This window comes from Dermacentor albipictus, chromosome 1 (genome assembly GCF_038994185.2).
Source record: "Dermacentor albipictus isolate Rhodes 1998 colony chromosome 1, USDA_Dalb.pri_finalv2, whole genome shotgun sequence".
In the NCBI taxonomy this organism is placed as follows: Eukaryota; Metazoa; Arthropoda; class Arachnida; order Ixodida; family Ixodidae; genus Dermacentor; species Dermacentor albipictus.
Window position 1 is genome coordinate 217,317,128 of NC_091821.1, and position 17,712 is coordinate 217,334,839.

The 17,712-nt window shown below is 39.5% G+C and overlaps 1 long non-coding RNA gene across 1 annotated transcript; it reads right to left on the bottom strand.

The window, feature by feature from the left end:
* Positions 1-2,765: 2,765 nt before the first annotated feature.
* On the bottom strand, positions 2,766-14,787 carry LOC139054208 (uncharacterized). Its single transcript, XR_011511075.1, has 2 exons — positions 14,205-14,787; positions 2,766-4,818 (listed from the first exon to the last, which is right to left on the bottom strand). It is a non-coding gene; the product is annotated as an uncharacterized lncRNA (long non-coding RNA).
* Positions 14,788-17,712: the final 2,925 nt, after the last annotated feature.

Genomic DNA, 17,712 nt, shown 5'->3' on the forward strand with positions numbered 1-17,712 from the left:
CAAGTGAGATTGCGCGACGCTTTGCCCGATTTTGTTGTATCGTCGCACGCAATCAAACCGATGGCACTAAAGGGCTATCTGCGTGAAGTTTCCATGGCGATACGTCTTCTAAACGCTCGTTTTTCGAAAGACTACTTGTTTGCAGTGTCACGAAAACAATTGTATAAGGATCTTGTTGAAGTGTTTATACCTACACCAGTGTATCGTTCTATGTATTACTTAGGGCCTGAACGAGATGTTTTCAAGCGAGTCAATAATATGCCTGTACGAGCTAACACAAAATCATTCTTTTTCAAACTGCATACCGGCACACTGCCTGTTAAGCCATGGCTAAGAAGCAAGGGCTTGTTTGTCCCATGGTCAGACAACTGTCTTATATGTAACAAGGAAGAAACTGTCGAACATATTTTTCTTGACTGCCACGATGCCCGCTTTCTTTGGGACATCCTGCAAAGAACATTAAAAAAGGAGCTTCCTATCACTGCGTTCGGAATAAGGTTTTTGCCATGTGCTGAACCTGACGGTGTGCCGGTGGACATGTTGATGCTATTGTGTATGCAAAGTGTGTGGCGAACTCGTATGGCTGTACGCAATGCTGATGTTGATGCAAGGCCAGCAATGTATTATTTTACCGAGAATGTTAATTATACAAGCGAAGTGTTGAAACTGCTAAGTGATCCGCCAAATTGGCTTTCAGTGTTGGACAGTTTGGCTTCGATGAAGCCATTTTAACATGACACATCAGTCTTAGTAAAGACTAGACTTTTTAACATTCGGATTTATTTGACAATATTTGTATGTACTTGCCAAGCCGGTAATAAAGAAAAAAAAAAAAAAAACTCGTGGCTGAGTGGTAGCGTCTCCGTCTCACACTCCGGAGACCCTGGTTCGATTCCCACCGGGCCAATCTTAGAAGTTGCTTTTTATTTATGAAGCTCCTGCCGTGATTTATCGCTCACGGTCAACGCCGCAAACGCCGACACCGACGCCGACGACACCGGCTTTTCTGCGACACGAGCTCCTTAACGCTATCGCGTTAAAAATCTAACCGACGCGGGGTCAGCCAGAAGGCAGCTGCCGCCTCTCCGTTCTACGTAACCTCCGAGACTTCATGCCCGTTGCGAATCTCGGAGGCTTTGCAAATCTTGTACAGCTGCTAATGTTGTGCGGAGATGGCACGGCAAGCGCCATCGTAACACAGCGAATCAAGTACGTCGCAGCTGCGCTTGCAATCAAGAACCATCAGGGCCTTCGCCACCTTCACATGTTCAGCGTCTTTGTCTCGGCAGTCTTCATCGGTTGTGCACGTCTGTTTTCAGCTTAGGAGGTATCGGCCATCGCGATTCATTGTGATGGTGTTAAGCCTCGGCTAACGTTCGTTTCGGTGGACATCGGTAGTGTGGCACAGTCGGACCCAGAGCTTCGACTTCAAGATGGCGTGTGCCCGCGGCACACGCCATCTTTTTCCGACACGCCAAATTTCTGACATGCCCTACTGCTTCCAAATCGCAGTGTACTGTTGCTCTCCTTCACTTTCGTTAGTTCGAACTTTCGTTAATTCGAACTGAAGCGGCTTCCCCTTGCGGTTCGAATTAACGAGCTTTTACTGTACAAAGCTTGATGATTCACAACTTTGCCAAAAAGAAATTAAAATGATGCACTATGTTTTTGAATGTTTCCTTTTTCTTTTTTTACTAAGGAGAATTACTTGCAAGATGCTTGAAAGAATGTAAGTGGAGGTTTTCTTTCTCGATTTTGGAAGAAAGGCAATATTTGTAAATTGACAGGAGTTGTGAATTCTTAATACTTCACTTTTACATTGTGGCCAGTGAAAATCAAGATATTCTTTTGTGACGCAATGCAACAAACTTGGAGAAACCCTGGTGTGAAACAACAGAGATAAAAAGTCACTATGTTTAAAACAATACGAGCATACACCAAATTTTTTTTATTTTTAACAAATATATCCATTTCCAGGGCACCAAATTATTATTTATTTTACTCCCTTCATTGCTTTTAGTAGCCACATGAATAATTTGATAGGTATGGTTTCATTATTCTGCTTATGAAGTGGCTCCAAAGTTCACAAAATCGGTTTTCCATGGAAATGGTAACTTCACCTGCAACACAATTTTTTTCATGCCATGTTCTTGCTTAAATTTTTGTTTTTGACTGATGCACACATGATGAATAATAAAAGATGTGAAACAGAACCTGTTTTGACAGCTTGTGGAATTGCCCATGAGTGGTAAAATGGGCTTGGAGATAACTGGAAGTTGCTTGGTGTAGATGGATGTTTAATGTCCCATAAATAATCATTTACTTGTTAAATTATTGTTTATTTATAAATGCACCATGCAAAGTATTAATATGTACCATACCTTATTGCTTAGCAAAGCCATGCATACACCCCCCCCCCTCCCCCAAAGCATATCGCCAAACAAAATAATCAGGTTAACTTTCTTCTTTTAATTTTGTGGCTTTTTATACTCATGGGCATTTGGTTTGAAGTGTTTATGCATATCCACAAGGCCAGCAAATGAACACAGAGCTCTCTGTCTCCCTAAAAAGTTTTGAGACTGTTCAAATGTTTTCTGTGTACCTGAATGCAGGACCAGAGTCACCGGCCTAATATTACCTACTGTGTGTTTCCACTTGGAAAATGTGTTTTACAACCTCTTGTGAACTATTAATTGCTACAAAAGGACAGCAGCGGAAGAAAACATCCTTGCCATTCTTCCCATGCACTAAATAAAGGTCACTGATGCTCACACAAAAACAAACAACAAACTTTATTTAACAAAGAAGTACCTACAAAGAAATAGATCAACAATACATTACATTGCACAAGACTGTCCCCAGCCAAACTATGGTGGCCTTCTAGCTACCATACCATAATCACAAATCAATGCAAGGGCTTTCGAAGTATGCATATGTGATTTTTCACTAGGCTGCATCCCAATGAACATTTCTGAAGAGCTATGCAAACTGAATCCTAGCACACACATTCGGAGGGGGACAGTGCAAAAATTTCCGAAGCAGGCTGGCTCCATGAAAATCACAGTAAAGAGTAACTGCAGTGGGAGCATCTTCTGCTACCCAGAGCCAGTGCCAGTTTATCAAGTGACAAGGCTATGTAGTACAATACTGGACAGCAGAATGACAATCTCTGTTCTTGGAAAATTATTGCAAACCTACTAAATTACAACTAGCGCTCAAAAGCCAAATAAGCTTCCCAATCCTTTTACTGGCTTAATTACTTTTCATAAATGACTGAATCCATCTTTTACAACAAATACCCTGTTTGTAAGAGCCACTGTTGGCATGGGAGAGAGCAGAAAATTTGCAGTGCACTTTGTGTTAAGAAAGGATGCACCAATATGTCAGGGCAGCCACAGTGCATTCTTATTATGAAAGCAATATTACATGCCTCAAGTCACAGCAAAGCTCTGGCTTCTGGTTCCCAGAGCAGTAAACACCAGACAATGTCCATCTCATGGGCACGTTCATGCACAATGTCAATTTACACTTTAAAACACTGCAGTAATATCAGCACTCAAAGATGAATTATAGACTAGGTGGAATACAGACTAGTTTCAATACCTAAGCTTTTTCTTTTATTTTAAAGATTTTACAGACACAAACACTGCACCAGATCAACACCAAACAAAATGAACACACTACCAAGTTTGCAGCCAATGATGCAAACACATGGCACACCACTGCTATTTCAAGAAAACAGCATGAGGCAAACTGTTACAATCCTAAGCAACCTCAGAAAGACAGCAAATGGTAAAATGGTGGTTCGCAAAAGGAGTCACAAAGACTACCACAAAAATGGATGCAACTACCTGATAAAAATGGTATCAACAGTGTGTCACCTGTTCCAGCATGTTTGTCTAACCCTGGTCCTTGTGCCAGAAACACCTACACATCAAATCAAATCAATGTCTGTCTAACTCTGTACACTTTAGTATAACACTGCTTAAATAACATTGTCCAATAAAGACCAAGATGTCTCTAAATGGATATGAATACTATAACTCCTTCAAATTACGATATGTAAAATGAACTGTGGGTGATAAAGAGGCTTTCCAGAATTCAGTTTCTTGGACAAGCAGCACCTTCTAGTGCACAATAAGAAAACTTTCTTCAGTTTTTGTCTTGATCATATGTCATGTGCCAATGCACAGGAGAGTCCACAAAAACTTCAGTCTGAGGTAAGAACTCATCAAAATACACCTACGAGAAAGAGTGTCACGCTTTTCAAAACATAAGACAGCAGCTGCTTTGACTGCAGGCTGTTTTAATGATAGCTGCTCTTTAGGCAGATTAAGGGTGTGGGAACATCATACAACCGACTATGGCAACAACATTTCACAATAGAGTTGTCAAACTTGCACAGATACTCAGTCCAAAAGTACTTCTTTAGCTTTTATCAGACACATATATGCCAAGCAAGATTATCTATGGAGGCAGTTATTTGTTCTTAACCTTTAGGATCTCAAAAAGGTACAAACAAGATACTATGCCACATGTGCTGCAATACAGTTTTTTTTTTTGCCTATACAGCAGCCATATCTTTCCTTCACGTTACTTTTGGTATGACAGCCCTACTGTCTTTTTTTTTTCTTTTTTCTTCATGGCATCAACATTGCACCTGGAAATTTTACTCTTCATTACACATGCAACACACAGTGCTTAATGTTCCTGAGCTAGGTTATACTGCTCGGTGACACCGGCTTGCTTTCTGTTCACTGCTCATCAAATGGATCTTCAGTTCCAAAGAAAGCCACAAACCTTTTCGACTATAATAATCTGTGCCGAAAGTCCAAACATGAAGTGAAATTAGGAAAAAGAAAAAAAGAACTGCAAACTGATGCAACACAAAAGCAGATAATTATTATTCTTTGCGTGATATACAAAATATGCCCACATTTCATATGTACAGAGGTCTGTTCTTCTGACATGCACATGGAACAAGATTGCTACAACAAAGACAGTAATCTTTTTAGAATGCTTTACTTTCAGAAGTCTAAGCTGCAGGCATGGTATATTTTGCATACTTTGGATCCCATAAATTACAGTAGATTTCAGCACAGTTGCAATCATTGTTTTTTGTAGTTTGTACTATTTTCAGTGTTTACTCATAATTTTGAATAAATATTTTCGAAAGTTCTTGTGCAATCTGTTGTCCATGTTTTGCTCGACAGGCAGACTAAAAAGCTACACTGAATATATCACATTAATTTGTTATGGCCAGCAACCTCCAAAGCAAACATATTAATCTAGCAAAAAGCTGCACATTTTCCAGGGACAAGCATAGAGTCAACAACAGCTTCTTTCCACATGGTTTTGCATGTCCACTCAAAAATAGCCCAGAAAATTATGTTCCCAAACCAGCAAAGATCCAATATAAATTGCAAGCCATACAATGAACAAAGGTAATTGGTGTAATTTATAATTTAAAGGGGTTCTTTAACACCCCCCCCCACCTCCCTCTTTTGAAAAAAGTAAATAAAACCATCCCTGTCAGTATAGAATGATGTGTTTGAAAAAAATATTCCTGTATTTAAATGCCAGCTGCAGAGAGCCTACAATATTGCTCCAAGATTGCTCGTCCTTTCCAGCAACATTTTGAAATACTTGCCACACACCATGAGCACTGGGTTGACATTTAAGCTAGAGGCTAAATGAGCTGCATTCCTTTAGTGGCCATGAAAATGCAGTGCCAGTTACGAAAATTGAGGGCTGAGATCAGTAAGTCAAGCAGCAGATGAAGCAAAAGTCAAAGTACAAAAACGAAAGTGAGTTACAGTATGTCTCATCACAATGGCATTTAAATGTGGGAGGGAGCCAGTGCATCCACAAATAATAAACACAGTTGTGTACTACTGAAAACTGTACAAGACAGTGAAAGTGAAGGGTTGTGAAAAGCATCTGAAGCCATCAAGAGTACTACAAGAAGAATTACTGTATGCTGGTAACACTTAGCAGTGCAATCATAAATGTCAAAAAGACTTCACAGAATATTTTAGCATCTTGTTTACTTGAATCGAAGCATCCTCTTTTTTTTTTCATGCTCATGATGATCAAAGTACTTTGATTCAAAGGAAACAGAACAATATTCCAAAGTCCAAAACAGAAATATTTTCTTACAGAAAAAAACATTAGGCAGTTCAGTGTGCCTACCGATGGCAAAGGTACAGATTGAGGAACCATTCGGAGATATCAAGACTGTAGCAGCAGCCTCCAGTGGGAGTTCAGTGCCAGTTAAATGAAAAGTTAACAAAGCAAATTACTGCTAACAGCCACCATACTCATTTATAGTTACTGGCTCAGTAACTTGACATGGAATACTCTGTGCTGCAGTTTGAGCTGCTGCTCCTGCTGCTCTTGGTATCTCAGGACAAATTGACAAACTTTTCCGTGAAGTCCCTGTGTGAGGCCACCTTTTATAAAAGCATTTGCCCCGTCAATGGCTCAAATGCCAACAGCTGATATTTAAATCCAAAGGGGCTGTTACATTCACGTATTCTTTTTTTTGTCCTCTTTATCCTGATAATGCAGGATACTTGCATTTGAAAAAAAAAAAAAATTGCTGTCAGTCTCCGTGGCCAAGAAGAGCTTATTCTACTTGCAAGCAGACATAGTAACACACACATATGTATTCTGTCATTCTGTCGTACGACCTCTCTCCTTTGTTGCAAGCGAAGTCAAGGTTTCATTATGCTGTATGAATTTATTGAGGCCACCGATGTAATAAGCACTGATGCAAAATATCTGTGAACAACTTATGCATTGAAGTGATTCTTCATGCAAAAGACATTTTGCAACTTTGCCTTATAGTGTTGCGGGACCTTTTCCAGCAAAAATAATAGCTCTAACCTAATTTCAGTCGTGTTCTCACAGCATCTAATTTTAATGCTCGCCCAAAAGCAGTATTTCTGTAGTCATCACATAAATAAGCAAACCAAATTTAAAACTTCAGAGACCTGGTCAAGCTGGGAACTGAGCCTACAGTTTTTCAATTGTCATTAAAGGCCAACTGCAATGAAATTTCACTTTAGCTAAATTTATTATAAATGAGTAATATATAGCACTAAAGCAATCTTGGCAAAGCCACAGGGCTGGTAATTGCATTGTTTTCTTGTTAGCAGCCTCTAAACAGCACTTAAGCAGACACCTGGTGGTTGTCACATGACCCAAGTCCCAGCCTGCCACCTTTGAGATTTCTTTAGCATGCCGCAGGTGCCACCTCATCCTAAAGGTCATGAGGGTCATGCTGAGGAGCCTCGCGCTCTAGGTCATGTGCCACTTCTGTCGAGCAATAATGGCAGTGTTCTTTTCAGTTTCGGTATCAAAAGCGGTAATTTTTGCCGTCTTTTTCTGATGCTTCTACCTGTCTTTTCAAACAACAAATTTTGCATGGAGGCTTCTTTATATCTACACTATCTCAAACTAGGCTTTTTATGCACTCCAAAATTTTGTTGCAGTTGGCACACAACCATGAGCCAAGCAATAGGAGCATGTACTCGGAGAAGCAAGCACTGCTTATGGAAGATGCCATGCGTGCTGCAAGACATACACGAAAATAAGCAGAGCTGTGCTGTAGATTTGCCATGGATTTGTAATCTATGTATACATCATTGTGAAAGGTGTTCAGAAAATGGCAAAGAAAGCAACTCGACTAGCGTACAAGAGACAAAAAAAATTAGTCAAAGAGCGAATCTGCATGAAGCCAATGATACCGATGTCGCCAAACATTGGGGCACTGACCCCCAATGGTGTAAAAACATACATGTTACAATGCAGAGGATGCATGGTGTGCACCGCACCTGCGCCGTTTCGCACATGCGCTTGGTTTTCGCTGCTTGCCGTACATGGCGCAGCATGAGCCATGCGCTCGCATGTTCCCTCCAACAGTGGACCAACCTGTACATCGGGGTTCTTGCAGAAACAACTGAGTGTAGGGTTTGCAAATTATTTGGCCGACAGCACAAAAGTATAGATAACAAACTTAAAACTAAAATTTTCCAAAACTGCTTAAAGGATGCTAACTTCCTGAAACTTCCTACACCCTGCAAATTTTCATAGGACTCACTTGCTTATTCAGTATTACTGTGCTTGAAGTTGCTGATGAACTGGCTATAACCTTGTTAGCTGCCAGCTTCCAACTCTGCTGGTAGAGAAACTGCCGAGGAAACGTGGTGGTGCTGTGTTTGAACAAGATGAGCTTTCCTGCTGTGACATTTTATTTCTGAAGAAGCCATACAAATTTCTTTAGTGGCTTCATGTTACTTTCTATCAGAAGCCTACCTTTCTTTTCACTGTTCAAAGTTGCTTCAGACAAGATGGGCTTTAAAAGCATTTTGTGTTTAAGGCCAACATGACTAATAATGCTTCAAAAAAAGAGAGAGAAGGCATTTCTTCCAATTTGAGGGACAAGTCACAAGATGTATGGCAATCTAGTGTGATAAGTAACTGCTACACAATGAGTTTTCAGATTTTTCATCCCCCCCCCCTCCATGCGTGGCTTCTTCAACTCGCATAGCACGGCTGGCCACAAAGAAAGCCCCCCCCCCCAAAAAAAACACTGTACGTGGCATGCATACTCTTGAATGCATGCATCCCCCCCCTCCCAATGTACAGAGTAATACCTACGTATGTAATATCAGCGGCAAGAAGGCCGCATATGCAAAAATGCACGGCCTTTGTGGCAATATAAGGAGGCCTGACTGAGTTAGCCATTTATACATTTTTATACCAGCTTAATAATGTACAACAAACACTCATCGTAACAAATTTACTTGATTTCATTGGCCACTTTTCTCAAAGTGCAGCAAAAATGTGCATGTGTTTGATAATGGATTATTTGAAGTGAAGTAACAGAAGCCTCAGTTGTTATAAGGAGAGAACCAGATGACAAGGTGAAAACTGCCTTCTCTGCATGTCCCGTATCCATGCCTACACACGCATTGAACTCAATGCATCAGGTAAGTTGACATGGAGTATTAGAAAGGTAAGAATGCGAGGATAAGGATGGCCCACTTTGGTTTAACTTTGTCTCCACTCTCACACAACTTTACACATCAGTGCAGATAGCTTCCTTTGGGAGTCAAAGTGCATGTAGAGCCTGTCTGCACTGAATGCAGCTACAAATACAGCCTGCATCAAAGGTTGCATGGCACCTTTTGTGCTTCAGAATGTCTGCGAATGAGTGGCTCACATACGTCACTGAGGTTTGCACCATTGTTCTCGAACAACCCTCACAATGCTGTCATGGTTCTAGAAGCGTGGTACTAAGTATGGCCATCATTAAAGGCCACTGCAAAAAAATGTTGGGCCATGTAAAAAGCCTAGCTTCAGATAGCATAGATATATAGCAGCCCCTGTGCAAAATTTCACATTTTAAATATGAGTGGATGCATCCTGAAAAGCTCACAAAAACAGACACTTTTAATACCAAACAGGGAATAGAAAAAAAGATGGTGCTCATTGTCTAGGCACTGTAAAAGCAGTGTCATGCATAACCCGATACCCATCCTGGACAGAAAGTCATTGTGGAGTGTGACAATGCACAACCTCAGTTTACTCCCTTACCCTTCGGACAAAAAAAAAGGGAAAAAAGTGGAAGTTACTTCGTGCCCACACAACAGTTGTAATAAGGTAACTTCATACCTGAATCAATTTACCCCTCTATGCTTCTTTTTCTTTTCTTTTAGCAAATCACAAAAATATTTTGAATTTTTTAATGACTGATTTATTTAAAGAGCTTTCACTATTGCAATATCAACAGTTCATCTGTCATTTTCTGTCATCTTTTACTGCTAGATCTTATTTTATTTAAAAAATTTTTCGTCTAAGCAAGACCACAGAAACAGTATATATGAAGCTCAACATTTCTTGGAACCGAAGTCACATGTGGGTCTGTTGTCCTACATGCAACATGTTATTCCTCGAGCCATGAGGAAAGGAAATAGCAGAGGCGCCGGTGGCAAAGCATTTTTGTCGAGCCACATCCACGCAAAAAAGAGCTCCAGTCAGGGACTCTACATCTTTCTCACAAGTCAGTACTAAGTTGAAGCTTCGAACAAGACTTTTGCAATTTTTGTTGTTTATTTTAGCGAAGAAATGTCAACAATCACGATTCTAGGATTAAAAAAAGGTGACTGCCGTCATTGCAACCGCTTCGCTTCGCACCACATGTAAAAGCCAGGTTGGCCAGACTTCTACTGTGTTTCCATCAACGGCGCCCTCAAGAAATCTGTTTTCTGGAAAGCTGGTGCCATATCATAGCTCAGCGTTCACATCAAACTCATGCAACTACTGCCACTCATATGATGCACTCTGTAGATGAAAGGAAATACTTGCATTAGCGAGACTCATCTCTGGCATATTTTGCAGAAAATGCCTGGACGAGTGAGACTCGTCTAAACATGTTGTATAATTTGTGTTCTACAAGTCCGTATGACAGCTATTTGAAGTGACCCAAGCAACAGAGTTCGCCAACTTCAGAAGGCTGGCGAACTCGGATGGCGAACAGGATGGCGAGGGTAATTTTCAAATGGTAAAAAAAGAGAAAAAAGTAAGGAATGAGGACTTAAAAGGAATAGTATCCACTATGAAATGTTACTCTTTCACTTCCAATATCGCAGCAGGAAAATTGAAAAAAAAAATACTTTCAGCAGGACCCTGCTATATAAAATATGTTATTTCAACTCACAACTGCACTAACATTACTGAGGAAACCACAGTACCCCTATGTGGTGTTCAAAACAGAAAAGAAAATAGATTTTAGTCCCACCCTTTACTCCCTGGCTTTGTTTGTATATAAGCATCTTGTATTAAAGGGCCCTGAATCTATTGTCAAACCTAGGAGAATGTATTAAACACAAGAAGTGTCCATTCAATCAATACTTTTTCACAAGAAAATTCACTGCAACATGCTGTATTAAAAGAAGGTGCATATATAATAAAATTACTTGCATTCCAAGCAGTGGCCTATCTCCTCAATTCAAATTTTATTTGTCTACATCTATGTTCCACTTACTAAGGTACAACATTGCCCCTTGGCATGTGTTGTCTACTTTCAACCAGTCTGAGTAAGTGTGCTTCTGCATCTTTTGCCTCCACTGTGGGTATGCAGGCTCCGAGGTAATAAGGTACCGACTACACCCTTAGCGCATAATCATTGCCTGCACACACAAGCTCCTGTAAAGAGTTAAGGTTGACACCATGCCTCTTCATACAGAGAACATTGTGAAATCACAGTATGTATGGTATACATGCCATACTTAATCCAGAATATTTTACCTTGTTTAGGGCCCCGTTAAGGCTTACAACAAGAAACCTAGATACCTTTTTTTTTTTCAGTCATAAAAATGGTTGTAATAAAAGAGAAAATTAAATTATGCATTATTTGTGATCGAGGCTAGCGTGAGGGCCTGAGACACTCTTTCCAATAATTACAGTTTTTTTTCTGGTGTCAGATATAGCTTTTGGATGTATATTCTTAAAAGTAATTTGTAGCTACTAGGTAATACTTGTCACCACATATTTAATCCCATGAATTTGGTTTCATACCACAGTTATATGTATGATGATGGCAGGGCCTCAACACTGCTTTCTATGCATTCTTTATAAACACAGTGTAAAAAACTCGTGGCTATAAGATGTGCTCACTCAAGTTACCACAAAAAAAAAAGGAGGCAAAGTGTCATGTAAATACAGTTGACCATTAAATTTGACTCTGATGTAATCAAAAGAAATGGTTGAATTACCCAGCAGATCAATGAAACAAAAAAGAGAAGCTGTCTCTTAATGTTCTACAAATTCATTTGCCAACATAATCTGTGACCATTACCATTAAAAAAATACTTGACATTTAAATTAAGAGTGTGCAAATGTTATAAATTTCCAATATAGATCTAGTACTTCTGTTTCAAACAGAAATGCCTGATTCAAGAATTTGATGTATGCTTTCTTCAAATATTCACATTTGATTATAGCCAAATACACTATGACTATTGTTGCTTGTTTGCCATGAGAAAGGGCCGATTCACATGACACACTGGTGTGTAAGCGTCTGTTGTGTGCCAACCAGCAACTTAGGTGACCCTTCTGTGTGTGGACTGAAAATGTGTGGCTGCTAGTTGGGACCTTCCCCAACTGCATCGTAAGCAAAAATTCAATGAACCACAGTTACATCAACAAAGTCCACTAGAGTGACAGATAACCAGCAACCCAACCCCTTCATGTGAATAATATGGTTTATAGTCAACAATATATAGTGACCAAAAAAAAAGGCCTTATGATAAAGATCAATAAAAGTGTGTCAAAGTTTAAAAAAGAAATAGAAACCAATAATGCTGAACCCTACTTCAAACTGCTACTTGCACAAAGTACTGTTATAGTATAAACCATAACTCGTCGCCTCCGCCATCACTTGATGGCGAGGAAGTGAGATATTGACCACTGCCACCCACATGCGGTGCACTGAGTGACTGCATTGTGTGCCATGTTTTGACTGACTTCCTGAACACAGCAGCATGGTAGACATCATGCTAATACATCTCCAGAACTCCATGTGATTTTAAATAAAAGAAAATGTGTTTCCTGAACTATTCAATTACATGTCGCAATCAATACACATAAGTTTCTCCAATTAATCTTAACATTATGTGCATTGTGTATAAGTTCAGTGCATTTTTGCTTGAAAATTGAGTTTAAGCATGCTCATTTCTTAACGGTTAATATTCACCAAGGTAGTCACTTCCACTCTAAAGTGGAAGTGCAGTTAGTCAAAGTACCAAGATGCCTCAAAAGGTGCACCCTCCTAAAGCAGCACCCTGCCAAATTAAAGAAGTGCAGCTTTTTGTACACGAATATTTTTGTGTTGCAGTTTTAGGGTCAGTTCATATATATATATATATATAAAATTACCAAATGGGATTCCAGTTTATTAAATATCTATATATATGGTATGCACTGTACAGAGTAAAGCTCTAGACAGATGGAGAGGGAACAAGCTATCAGTTTACTGTATAGGCAGGTATAGATAAGCAAAATCATCTCCAAAATGTCGCTACTGGAAAGACTGCTTGAACAACAAACAAAAGGTTTGTTAAATAAAGCTTATCAACAAATTGTGTGAATGTGCAGTCCCCAATGAATCAAATGAATACATTAAATTCAAAGTAATCAATACATTTTACGTTTCATCTTGATGTTCTGGGCAATTCAAACCAAAATACAATAATTCAATAGTTAAATCCTCTCCTCACTTCAGCATACTATAATGAACAATTAAAAAATGTGCCCATAAGTTTCTATAGTTCTACAGACAATAAAGCTTAATTTTGAACTTCACAGTGTCAGACATTGGATAATTTAAACTAGCGGGAATCAATGATGAGTAGATTATGAATGCTAACAGCCATTCTAATAATGTAACAGCAATATTTTCTGATCAAGCTGTAAAACCCATGTCATCAATGCTGCTACATGCCATTTTCCAGGTGCATGCAGTATTTTAAAAAGAGATGTGAACAGGAGAAAGCCAGAAAAAGTGATGGAGAAGTTGGGGGGTGAGCAGGTTTTGCAAGTATGATAAAGGCACTAGATTCATGTGCAATAGATAATCAGTCATGACAGGAACCCACATGTGCTAGAATGGACATGTGAATTTTCAAGTGAGCTTCTTTTGCAGGTTAGCATATCTACATATCGTAACCCCTCTATGCCTTCATTTAGGTTTGTATGATCACGACAGGTTGAACTCAACTTTGAGACAGAACACTTTTTCCTTTCATGGAAACAATGTTGACCATGCTTTACAGTGTATGTCGCTGTTTAATGATTATACTTAGAGTACTTGGTTACACGACCACCTATTCACAATATTTTGCAAAACAGATATTGATATTTTGGAGCACATTTGAATTCATCACTTAGTTTGAACATAGGATAATTTAAATTAGCTTTGTGTGTCTTGGCAAGGTGTGATTATGGAGCTGAGTGTAGTCATTCATGCTAGTTTAAGGCAGTAGATGTGATGGCATTGCATGTTTTTTTATGGCCTTCCAAGCACGTACAGGGCAAATGGGGGGGAGGGGGCTAAGTTAGTGGAAGCACACAGCCGTGCAGTTTGCATTCCATTCTATGTTAGATGTAGCATGCTAATGAATGCAGTGGGGACATACCGCACAAGTGCAAAGGGCGAAGCGAAAGTTGCCTTCACCACACCATCTGCCATAGCATCGATGCTGTCTGATTTGCTGCGAAAAGAGACCGATTCATTCACACCAAATGTTGCTCAGCTTTTCCCTTCTTAGCCAAAAGCCATAAACCGAGCACACTGCAGATTAACTTCCAGTGCTCAGTAATGGGCCAGCAAAATAGAACTTAGCACGCAACAGTCAATTTCTTTTTGTGGCAAGCTAGTCTGCACCCAGTGCCATAGGAGATGACACTTCAGAAGCAGCTGTCTCAATGCTGTTTGCGCCAGTGGAGTGGACTCAGTTTTGCCATCGGTGCCTGCATCTGGCAGAAGAGGGTTTGTAACCCATGCACCTGTGCATTACCACTAAGTTTAACTCCAACTGAATGCGTCACAATGCTACAGAAGGTACAGCAGGCCAAGAGCTCATATTATCGCTGCTTGATTCAGTGAGGGCTATATGAACAGAAATAAACTGCAGCATCTTAAGCTGGATAACACAGGGTGTCCTAGACAACACTAGCCAAGCTGTTAAAACAAAAAAAAAAAAAAAACTGGTGCAAGATACCTACGGTGTTCGGTCATTAGTCCTCTTCAGTCACAAGGATAATTTTTTCACATTAATTACCTGACTAATTAGAAAAGACTAACTAATAAACTTCTTTATTTTTAATTAAGGGCATGGCTTCCAATGGGAAAGCTGTTCTCTCCTCCTAAAACATCCCATTCTGTCATTTTCTGTGTGTTAGAAACTAACTGCAGCTGCCGAGCATTCCTGACTTGGCAGCAGCCTGTTCATCGTGTACGTTGCAATCTTCATGCTTAAAACACAGCTCGCAATCAGCAGAAGCCAACAACAACATAGACAGCATGCCACTTCCAGGAAAATTGCCGAGTCAGGTATTGAGCAGAGTTGGTCCCTTCAAATAACTGCCGAGGCTACTAATGTCGCAACATGTGGGCGTGTAATTTTGCAGCACTTTTTTATTTTACATGGTACAAATAAAGCGTGGAAATAATTGTGCAGGTTGTAATGCACTGAAAATGGTGGAAGGGGATGTTTTAGGATGGTATAATAGCTTTCTCATCAAAAGCTACGCCCATAACTCAAGAATGAAAAGTTGATTATTTTTTCTGATTGGCCAGGTAATTAGTGGACAAAAAGTATTGTGACAGTGGAAGAGGACTGTGACCAACACCATAGATTTTATAATCATATAATGTAGCAGTTTTCTTTTATAGCTTGGCTAACATTAGCTGGGACACCACGTATATGACCTGTACATTAAAAAATCATGGAAGCACCCAAAGCAGAAGCCTTAAGCCATTAGTGGCAGAAAGCTTCCCTGGTATGCCACCATGTGTTTTGGTGCATCATGTGTTTTGGTGCTAACACCAACAGCTTTGGAAATAAATCAGTGGTCACTACAAGAAGTTGTGCTCTTTAAGAAATGTAATAGCACTGCCAAGATTGCTGGTGTTCTCTACTACAGGTTTATCAAGTTTCTTTCATTGCTATACTGAGACTTCTTGCCACAGCAAACGTAGGAAGTTAATACGGACTACAAAATTTTCTTTTATTAATAAATTGTTAATACCTGCAGAGATATAATTTTCTACATCATGCAGCTTTGGGTAGCAGTAACAAGTAGGGCATAAACTACAGAAATAGTAAAAGCTCAAATAGTTTCATACACGAATTAAATGTCTACTATTCAGTTGTTTGAATATAGAGCATATTAAGTGATATAGATCCTTTTAACAGTTACACAAAGAGGTCCCACAAGAGTACCTGTTTCTCTCGCTGGAATAGCCTGCTCAATTTAGTGGGCAATGAAGAGAATAGCAAGTTGCAATAGCTGGCAGATATGTAGGACCCTCTAGCTGGCACCAATTTTGCTGCGCAGTTAAAATGTAAATTGATTATATTTACTCCGAAACACACAAGCAAGCCACATACATAATCTCAACACACAAGGTGTGGTTCTTATAAATGAATATATTAAGAACACATACCAATAGTTTAATACAGGACAAAATACTTTTGTTTTCTTAGCAAACTTGGATGCTGAAAACATGCGACTGGAATTTTTCTGGGGTCATAGACACACTGCTGCCACAGCACAGAGAAAACTATCTATACCCGCATTCGACATCTGAATCGCACAAAGCCTACAATGAAAGGTCTACCTAGGGTAGCAGGAATATGAAAGGTAAATAAAAATAACAGCAAAATTGGCAGTTGCAACCAAAACTATTTTCATTGCCCCACCCCAACGCGCAAATGCATCTTCAAATCCAATTGCAATGCACACTTTGAAGTGGCTGGCAACAAGGACCAAGAATCCACAAGCTATATAGAAATACCACAGTAAAATATTATGCACGGATGTGGGCGACCTGACAGTTAAATGCTACATGGCATTGTTCACAAAGAGTTACAAAAAAACTAAACTTACAGCGCCCCTAGCATGTATAATAAAGGCAACAAAAACCAACCTCAGCATACAATTTTTCACTTCTCCAGGTTATGATTACATGATTAGACTTTTTTTATTATTATTACAGCATTCAAGAAAAACTGTTACGGCTGTTTCAGTTTGCTTTTCTGATTTTCCTTCGTTGAAAACTGAATACATTAAATGATAGTATCTGTGAAAGTATTCTCCTAGAAAATAAATATTACAGTGCCTTTCCCGAGATGTTGGCGTGGCCTTAATCTCGCTTCAGCTGACACCGAATTTATATCTGAAGCAACTATAGGCCCTTTCACTGTTTACAAACATAGGCAGAACGACTTCCAGTTTTGCTCACCTATGTAGCCAGCTAAATCTAGCGAGCAAGAAAAGCATTGGCCGCTATAACAAGTAGGAGCAGTGCATTAAAAGCTAAGCACGCAGATTTTTAACACTTTTCCTCTGTACATAATGACAATTTTACAAGTCAACATTACCGCAAGTTATACGAGAAATTTTATGTATTAATATTAAGGCGTAATGCGCGTGTCTTTATCACAAAACTTAAAAATAGATTTTCCGCATAGTGGAAGAACTTAAAGGGACCCTGAAACGATTTTGGCGATTTTCCACAAACGTACTGAGTCGTTAGAGTAGGTCCTTCTGATCATTAATTGATGCATCTAAGTGCTCTGCGTAAAGCGCGTAATTTATTATAAGGTTTTAAAAATACACATCGCTGCCGATCGTAGCACACTGCTCGGCGGAATTTTAAGCCGCCCCTACCCATATGATGCAAATAACCCATATGACGTCACGTGGGCGAGCTATCTGATTGGCTGACCAGGGCGCGTGGTCGATAATTTTTCCAACTGTATGGTAAACAAATAATCTTCGTAATAGTTGGAATGTTAGTTCATTTGTTTTTATAAAAAGAAAGTAACATAAAGAGAATGCACAAGAACAATTTTTCCATACACTTCAGCACTTCCAGCACACAGCAAGTGTTGTCTGCTTGTGTTACAACGTACTCCA